Genomic DNA, 7,954 nt, shown 5'->3' with positions numbered 1-7,954 from the left:
TGTAGACACGGTCCACGAAGGATGCAATAGGATGCCAATTGACACTGATAAAAATGGATATATCGATAACATAACAAAAGAAACTCAAGTCAATAGCAATGATACAAATTAACATAGCACTACTGAGTACGTTACTTCGAAATAGATATAAATTTACAAATGAAGGAGATATGATTAGGATACATGCCCTTACCTTGACCAACAAACAGTTGGATTCAGCAAGCAGAGTATTTAGTGGCAGGAGAACAGGGAGATGTTCACAGGTAGCACACTGACGAGTTCACTCGAAGCGGTCACAGAGTAGCACGTTCACGAGTTGACTTGCAGTGCTCAAAGATGTTCTCATGGTAAATATCAAGTGGTTTATAAAGAATAACAAAAAGGGGTGTGTTTGTGAATGAATGACGTGTATATGTCGTGGTATTATGTGTATTGCAGGGGAGAGGCCTGCTTCAAGGGGAGCCTGCCTGGAGACAGGGGGTCTGAGGAGGCCATGTGAACAATGACCCCTGGGCGTAAGATACCTTTTGAAGTGTACATGGTGTTTGGCACCTTGGCCGTTCGCGCCCCTGTCAGCACCCCATGGCAGCACACATCCACTGGTGCGAACTGCCTTTGATAGTGGAGGGGGATGGATGGGCCGTGAGGCGTGCAGACAAGGCACTGGAACACTGCGGAATGGAGACACACTTATGTGTATTGCAGGGGAGCGGCCTGCTTCAAGTGGAGCCTGCCTGGAGACACAGGGTCTGAGGAGGCCATGCGAACAATGACCCCTGGGCATAAGATACCTTTTTTTGAAGTGTACATGGTGTTTGGCACCTTGGCCGTTCACGCCGCTGACAGTACCCCATGGCAGTGCACATCCACTGGTGCGAACTGCTTTTGATAGTGGAGGGGGATGGATGGGCCGGCGGGCGTGCAGACAAGGCACCGGAACACTGCTGAATGGAAACACACTTGATTCACTTAAAAACTGAAACAACCATTGATAAAAAATATGTTGTGTTTTATTTGGTTTCTTATTTTGATGGCACAAAAATACTACAAATTGTAAAGGTCTGGTTGCAGCTCAGCGAGGGAAAATCCCCTGTACTGACCGCTGTCACTGGGGAAAGTTTGTCTAATGGCACCAACGACACAGGCGGGTATTACTCATCGAACGCGGTGTCCAAACCTCCCATGAATCCACCATGCGTACGATCGATAGGCCACCAGCTGGTACCACCTGTGAAAGAGAAAGATACAAACTGTTTTCAAATGACCAAGATAAGTGTATTAAACCTTAATTGTCAATGACAATTCTTGTATGCAATGGCATTTTTGCCAGGACAAATGGTAACTAGACACTACACAATAATGAACGACTTTTATTCAACTATTACTAGAGAATTGCAAGACTAAACTGATATGACAATGATATATTGAAGTTACGAGACTATAGGGCACAACCATGAAATAGTAGTGGCCGAACTGACATCACAACCAGACTATACTTACTCGTTACTTGGATTACAAGTGCGAACTGTTGCGTGAAGTTCGTGCATAAGCACCATCAAAATCCTCAACACGGACCGTGTGAGGCAGGCTGCAGTGAAGTCTCCAAACTCGGTAACGCATTGCGGCTGTGGATCGCCTTGCGATATGTAGGACAAGCATCCAGAGTTTTCTCGGCAGCAGCAGTTCTCCTCCTCGGTTGGCATTGACGCGCACCGATTGCAGGTACACCAGGTGGGAACACCGTCCATGCGACTAGGCCCAGGCTCTTCATCTGTTGAAACGTCCGCCCAACTGTCGTCCAAAGCTCCATCGTTTACACAGCTTTCTCTTTCCAGTAATTCCTCCTCGGAATACTCGGGCTCGTACAGGTAGGGCATTATTGTTGCCATTGTGTGGTAGACAAACAAAAATAATCTATAGCGGTGGTACTGGTATCTGTTCACACGGGCTACAAGCAACGAAGGTAGCTGACCAGAGCACAGAAACAAGTCACAGAATACTCAAAGAAATGCAGTGAGAGGAATGGAAAAGAAAATCTGCTGTTGTGTGTTGTGAAACGGTCTGTTTATACTTATTGAGGAAAGAGGTGTCCTGTTATTTCCATGGTGACACGTCATTAGCTGAAGCGTAGAGAATGTTGACACGAGACGTGCTTTGGCATTGTGAAATGGCCGGTACGTGTATAGTGATGTCAGGCTCAGGGGCGAGGGATATGATTTAGTGCCTCAAACGCAGGTCACCCAGGGTGATGCGGTAAGTGATAAGATTATCACAAGATGGCCGCGCCCTGCTGCCTGATTTCGCTTGTGTTCAAGAGAGGAAAACTCTGGTAAGGTGCATAGGAAATGTTTGTACAATCGATCGACTTATGGTTAAAAACACATGGCCGAACCATAGGGACAATAATATTTCTGACCGCACGATTCCTTTAATGTTATGCATTTTCCCATTCCACAATGGCGGACGCAATCACGTGAACAAGTTAAACACGTGATCGCAGCACCACTGAGGAGTCGGAAAACACTCACTGAACAAGGAAGAAGCCGGTTAGCATGCCGCTCCTCCCTAAGTTTCCGTTCCAAGGTAGTGTCTTGGCTGAAATTGAAGGACCACCAAGATAGCTAAGTACCAAGGCTATCCCTTCATGCTATCCGCATACTGTGTAACCATGTGTGCCCACTTTGTACTCTCTCATATACTGTATATATTGCCTGTTTACCTTATTATGCCTTGTATATACTCCCTTTGCCAATATGTACATTTTATACATATTCTTGTAAATGCTGCGCCCTGATACCCCTCGGTATATCTGCGCATTATAAATAATAAAACAAACAAACAACAAATACAGAGCGACAAGAAAAGAAGGTAAGGAGCCTCCAAATTCGTATATGCAGGAAAACTAGCCCATTTTCATAAACGTTAGCTGGAAACAGTGCATTTGCACCACGAGTAAAAGGACTAAAACATTTCTTCACTCACCCCTTCCAGGTTCTGCTATCTGGAACCAGTAAACTTTGGTGAGACCCAAAGTTTCTTTAATTGGGGAAATAAAAAGGAAAAAATACCTGTTGAGCACAAAACGTGTTCCTACTGAATTCACTATAGCGAACTAGAGCATACATTAAATGTGAGTATAAATCTCAAACTAAGTAAGAGAAAATGAAACCATTCTACCAACAAATCTAACTATGGGTGTAATTGAATGCAAGCTGATAAAACTAGAGAAATGCCTATATTGTGAAAACATTTGCAAAACACAGAATTTCTTTCTACCTTTCGGTACAATTAGTAGTTTAACTTGTTTTTCCTGTCATGTGGAATCTAAATGTTGCAATAATTTGTCATGCTTTGATGAATTTTCTGAAGTGTCACACATACAACTGTACATCTAAGCTGTGTTTTTGTTTGTTTAAATTTTAGTTGAACACAATTTAAGCTCAAAGTGGGATTATCCCTCCTGAGGATCTGCCACACAATGGACTGGCAGTGAAACATGTGTAGAGGACAATATATTTTGGTTTTGGACCACTATTAAAAATACATTTTTTCAAAACTAAATAAGGAGTCTTGTTTCAAATGTACACATTAATAAAGTGGATTGTGAATCTAAAGGCAGAAACTAACTTCAACTAACTTTAGCGCGCACAAACAAAGGTTCAATTAACTGTCCTGAACACCCTTAAAGACCTGCTCTCTAATCTTGACACTAACACCCAATCTATCCTCATTCTCCTTGACCTCTCCTCTGCCTTCGACATGGTTAACCACAACATCCTGATCACACGTCTTCGTGACACCCTGGCAATCTCAGGTCAGGCTCTGGCGTGGTTAACCTCCTTCCTCTCTGACCGCCCATCCCAGGTGGAACTCAGAGCCTTTCACTCGACTATCATTCTCTCAACCTGTGGCGTTCCCCAGGGATCTAACCTATGCCCCTGGTTATTCATCGTCTATATGGTTGCCCTGGCACAGGTGATTGCCACCTTCACCTCTAACTTCCAGTGCTATGCGAATGACACGCAACTATCTTTCAGGCTACCCTCAGCTGCCTCCTCCGCCTCGCTCATATCTGACTGTCTGTCCGCTATTCAGTCATGGTGTGCTGCAAACGACCTCTGCCTCAACGCCACTAAGACTGAGATTGTTTGCATTGGGACCCTTGCTCCCACTTTCCCACTACACTCTGGCCAGCTTCCCTTGGCCCTGCACCCATCTGTGAAGCAAGAAACCTTGGAGTCATCTTTGATTCCACTCTCTCCTTCTCCTCTCACATTTCAGACATACCTAAAAAGTCTAACTATCAACTACACCTCCTTAGGGCTACTCTACCCTTTCTCACTTTCCCCCAGAGGCTCACTGTCTCTAGAGCCCTGGTTCTCTCCAGGCTGGATTATTGCAATAGCCTCTTCCTCAACCTCCCTTCTTCTGGCCTACACCCTCTGCAACTCATCCAGAACAGAACCGCAAGATTTATTCTTGGCCTCAAGCCCAGGGACCTCATCTCTCCGGCGCTGGAATCCCTCCACTGGCTCCCTGTGGCTGCAAGGATCAAATTCAAGACCCTTTGCATTGTTCACAAGCCTTTCTGGGGCCTGGGAACCCCTACCTTTAACACTGCCTACCTAAATACTGTCCCTCACAAGCCCTCCGCTCATCTACCTCCAACCTGCTGCGAGTGAGCCGGTTCTCCAAGCAGAGATTTGGTGGGAGATCCTTATCCTCAGTGGGTGCCCCCCTCTAGAATAGCTTCCCTGCCGCCCTATGTCTTGTGCCGAATCTCCTGAAATTCCGGAAACTCCTCAAGACCTTCCTCTTCTCCTCTTCCTTCTCTCTCCTTCTATCCTGCTAACCTAGCTCTCTGTCCTTTCCCTCTCTCCCTCCTATTCTTACAGCATGCTGACTGCCTGCCTGGTGTACCTCAGAGTCTCACTGGTCCCTGGCACCCCCACCAGTCCTCTCTCGCACTTGCCTCAGGGCCCTACACCCCACCCACTTTCAAAGCCCTGAGAAATTAACCCAAGAGAGTGGCTCTCTCTGCACTTACCCCAGTCTCAACTGACCGGGTGCGCTTGACCCTCCCCTCCCAGTGACCCTCTGTGCACTTGCTAGATCCTACGCACCACGCCTGAAGATCATCTGTCTGTTTCTCCCCTGTCTTCACTCCTAATTGTACTGTTATAATTGCAGAATCGCAGTCAGGCCTATTTGCTATATCCCATACTGTTAAAGGAATGGTTCGCCCAAAAAAATTTATTTCAAAAATAGATAGGCAACGAGGAGCCTGAGAAATTTAGGAAGAAAAACTGCAGCGTTTTCAAACACAATAACGTTGTATTTATGTTCGCGGTCGCTTCGAAAGCTACCACAAACATAAATACAACGTTTTTAAAGCTGCGGTTTTATTTCTAAGTTTTCCGGGCTCCTCCAGCCACAAAATGGATGCCCCCATGTGCTATCTTTGAGCTTGAATTGCTCAAAATTTTACATAGGGACTTCGAAAAAAAAAAATGCCAATCTTTTTTTTTATATTGCCTATCTATTTTTGAAATAAAGAATTTTGGGCGAACCATTCCTTTAAATGTTTTTTATGCACTTACTCTGCCTGTGCAGACCATTATCGTCTCAGATTTTCAAGGGCTCTGAGCGACTGTTGTATTTTCTGCGTACTCCCACTCTCCTTGAGCTCTTTGAAACACTTGCCTGTGTATAGGCGCTATATAAATAAACAATACCATACCATACCTATTTCAACTTACATAATAGTAGCTTGTTTGTCCCACATTGAAGGACGTAATTACAAGTTTGTATGAGGCAAACGCAGATGAACCCGCGTATATTGAAGTTCAAAAAGGAAGACAGCATGTTTGAGCTATGTCATGACCTCATGACGCAAAACGTGATGGCGTCACAATGGTGCATCATTACGTCATCCCGAGAATGGCACAGCATTCCCTAAACAAAAGCACATACTTACAACAATGAAAAATAAAAATACTCCCAAAGATTAAATTCACTTTTTTAATAACACAGATGAACAAATGGTTAAAAAGCAATGCACTAGAAGGGTAATACTGCATTTTCAATCTCTTAATCGCATGTTGAAGGTCTTTTGCAGAATCAATTGCAGGATCTCTCCTCAACAGATATATTTAACAATATATATGCAATTGTATTCGCTCTCCCCACTTGCTTCTCCACTCTTTTTGACTGCTTACTCTCTGTTCTCTCCTCCTCTCCCTTTCTCCCTTTTCCCATCTCCTCCCCTTCTCTCCTTACTTTCTTCTATGCACTTACTCTATCAGAATTGTCCCTGGACCTAGTATGATAGCAACCTCGTCTGTCTCTTCTCCCCCTCCACTTGTTTGTCCCCCCGCCCCCTCCAGCAATATCTGAAAAGTCGTCAGGTCTAGTACGATAGTCGCTTGTTTTGTTCTTCCCCTCCCTTTCTGCACCCCTCTCCCTCACCTTTTGTTTTTCTCCGGCTCTGCCAGAAATGTTGTCGAGCCTAGTATGGTATTCGCCTGTCTGTTTCCATTTCCTTCCCACTCTGCCCCTCCCTTCCTTATCTATGTCTTAGCTCTTGCACTATCTGAAATGTCATCAGGCCGAGTATGATAATTAATTTCACATCTTTACTGTTCATGGCATGTCAGAATGTCATTGTATTTTGCCTTGTTCGCTCCCTTGTCGAGAAGCGTTTTGAAACACATTGTGTATAGGCGCTATATAAATAAACTATCATATCATATCATAATAGAGTTTGACAATTCATTGAACCTAACTAATCTCCTTATATTGTTCTTTAAAATGAACCCAACATCTGTATATCCAATTAGCAGATCCAGTATATTTAAACAACTGTCACATCTCAAGATGTATTACATGTAGTTCATTTGTAATAGGATTCTAAATTTCATGACATTTATATATTACTAAAAACATGTAAAATCTTGTTCTTCGTTCATTCCTCCCAGGAATAATGAATTCAACAAATTTCTCAAGTTCTCAATCGAAATCTTATTCCATTCTTTGGTACCCATATGCCAACACGTGTTTCGACCTTCCTCTTGCTCTTTATCAGGACTGGACTAGCAAAATGAAATCTTGGTGTTACATGACCGAATTCCACACAGTGAATATCATATAAATATTAGATAAATATAAATAAACGTTAAAAAAAACACAAAGAAAAATTATAAACACCAGTGACAAGGGTATATAATAATGATTAAAGAGGTAAGAAAGGAGAAAAAACAGAACATGTCGTTTTTAATTATGACAAAACATAAATGGATTTATGTATATCTTCATACATTCTCTTATGTTTATTACTTAATAGTACTTCCTTTATCTCCCAATTATTTGGTCCAAATGGTTATCTTCTATCACTGCTGTGTTTGTTATTCACCATTAGTGCATCTTCTCTCACTGGTGGTAAGTGGTCGGGAACTTGCATGAGAGCGGGATGCTTAGTTGGGGTACTATGCGTGTGAATGGCCTGTGATCGTCTAAACTAGTTAGTGTTAACAAATACATTCAGATTTTCAAATTATGCCCCTCACGACACCACATAGGACTACCCTTTAAAACAGAGGTGTAGTCTGTGGATGTGCTTCGAATGGACTATTTGTTGTTTTGCTCTGTGTGGAGCTTTTCTTGTGTGATTCCTCAGCACTCTAGTGGCTGCTCGATTTGTTTTTTTATTTTATTTGTTGTTTTAATATAAACATTCAATTTCATTGGGCTGACACATTAATCAATACATTTCACACACTGGAGATTTTTCAAAGTTACTCAGTTGAGAATCGTCTGTTTACTTTATGGTTAGCAGTTCAAACTCTACAAATCATGCGGTCACAACAACGTATGCGATTTCTAGCACTAGCACATTTATATAGCTGCAAGCGGTACTATGTCTTATGTGTATTTTGACCATACTTACAATACAGAC

The sequence above is a fragment of the Ambystoma mexicanum genome, chromosome 1p (assembly GCF_040938575.1).
Source record: "Ambystoma mexicanum isolate Mex_15411 chromosome 1p, UKY_AmexF1_1, whole genome shotgun sequence".
NCBI classification, from domain to species: domain Eukaryota; kingdom Metazoa; phylum Chordata; class Amphibia; order Caudata; family Ambystomatidae; genus Ambystoma; species Ambystoma mexicanum.
This window is presented reverse-complemented; position numbering follows the sequence as displayed.